This window comes from Octopus bimaculoides, chromosome 1 (assembly GCF_001194135.2).
Source record: "Octopus bimaculoides isolate UCB-OBI-ISO-001 chromosome 1, ASM119413v2, whole genome shotgun sequence".
NCBI classification, from domain to species: Eukaryota; Metazoa; Mollusca; class Cephalopoda; order Octopoda; family Octopodidae; genus Octopus; species Octopus bimaculoides.
The window spans coordinates 99,205,727-99,208,043 of record NC_068981.1 but is presented as its reverse complement, the minus strand read 5'-3'; positions in this window follow the sequence as shown (position 1 = coordinate 99,208,043).

Sequence of the window (2,317 nt, the reverse complement as noted above, 5' to 3'; positions counted from 1 at the left end):
ATATATACATACATATAAATGTACATATACAAGTTATTACATACATACATACATACATAGATACACACACATACATACATACACACATACATACATACATACATACATACATACATGCATACATACATACATGTATATATAAACTACACTTGTAACAAAATAATGCCCAGAGGGCTCAAAATGCCGCAAATAGTATAGAAACCAGAGCTAGAATATATGCAATTGCATATATCACCACTACTAACGTCCCTACCACCAATGCTATTATTGCATATCACATCCACTGTGAGGAGCAGCATCACCAGCCGTAACAGTAGCAACCACTTGAACAACAGCCTGGCTCTTTTGCATGCATCGAAAGACAGGTAGTCGACTGTCCCATGTAGGGACGAGGAATATAATTTCATTCCTACATAGATGGAATGTCGAGTAGGACTGGTAAATAGGATTAATGTGACGCCGTAATCGAACACCTGGTGGCTAATGTCATGCATTGTCCCGGTAAGACTGGATAAAATCTTGAACGTGAAAAGTTATCATCAAGAAAACTGGCCCAGAATTGGTGTGGAAGTCTTGATTCGGGTAAATCTGAGAAAATTGAATCCTTGCCCAAATAGACCTACCAAACAGCACTCAACCGTACGCCATGGTGAAGGGTAGAAGAGCCAGGTGCAATACAAATGGTAGTAGTAACAACCTGGGAGCCTTCTGCCCACAACAGAAGCCAAGACAATATGAACCTGCATACACTACAGCTGCAACATCAATAACACTAGCAGAAAAAACAACGGCTACAACAACTACAACAGCAACCATCTTCCTGAGGTAGAATGGTAGCACGTGGTTCTGTACGTATGTATTTTGCAAAAGTGGTGCCTTCAGTCCTGTGACCATTTATACACCGACTGGAGTGTCGATTAGCAAAACCTCTCCAGGCGTTTAGAAATGTTTTAGGGAACATTCTATTCATTTGTATTAGTGGACGATTGGAATTTCATTTCGGACTACGCTGGGATAATATGGGAATAGCCGAGAGGAGACGTGATTGCAAACGCCTCGGAAACATATTTGGGAAGTTCCAATTATCTTACGTTGCTAATAGATTTCATCGTAGACATGGGCAAACTGCATCAGGTCATCCACATCGCATCTATATAGAGTATTTATTAATTCAGCTGATAAGGATAGCATAGGATATTTATAGTTTCGACTAGTCGGTTACACAAATCACAATTTTGGGATCTGTACGTTTAACCGAGATAAAAAAAAAATAGGAATGAACTCGGTTAGTGGAAGCTGAATGTATCGTTCTCAAAGTGGAAAGTGAACAGCGACCTTATTTGTGTAATAGTTAAGCATGAGTCGACAGAGTTGTCAAAAAAAAGAATAATTATCTCCCTCAGAAGAGCCATTAGAGTAGAATCGATGTGATAAAACAAAGGAAATGTGATACAGATCAATAAATTAAAGGAGAGTTTGTCAACAGATTTAGGGAGACGATTATAAAAGATACTGCAACCGAAATTCTAGCGCAATAACTGACGCTCGATAATTTCTTCGATGCGAAACGTGAAGGTTGCGTTCCCAGAGCTACGGTACATGTTTTTAGACACGAGAAAAGGAGAGCCGTTTCAAGGGTCCGATTTACGGAAGGGTGACGTGACAACAAAGTCACAATTCAAGTTTTTGATGTACAATGGTGTGCATATGGCTTTGTGATTCCAAGTACAAACGTGCAGTTGTCCACCAGCTCTTTCCTCATCTATTTGGGAATAATGATTGGCCGGAGATGGTAGACGCCATTGCCTATCTAGACAGCCTGCAACGGTTCTCAGGCGAAAAGGGTCAATAAAGGTAGCTGAGATATGGATGATGACAAATAGTTTGGATGCTTTGATCTACGAGCTTCATGGATACACGGAGACTTCTTTATCCCTGTTTTAATAGACATCTCTCGCAATGGCGATTTCTGATTGCCTTAATCGGAGAATAAAGAAGTACTGAGGGAAGATGCGAAGAAGCTAGACATCATTAACAATTTATGGCTCATGACTCAATTAAATGTTAGAACTTGAGATTTAAGCGAAGGTGCTCGTGAAATGACTGGCGTTTGTCGTTGTTAGTGCAACTGGCTGCATGCGGGCTTGTGCAATTTACAGTACGTCTGTCTATGACAATCTCTACCTCATACGATACATCGCAGAGAAGTCATGTAATAAAGTAATAAATTTGACTCCTGTGGGGCTGTGATAACGGATAAATCCAAAGCTTTCGTGAGGATACTCATCAGTACTCAGCGAATGTCCAACAGTTTTGA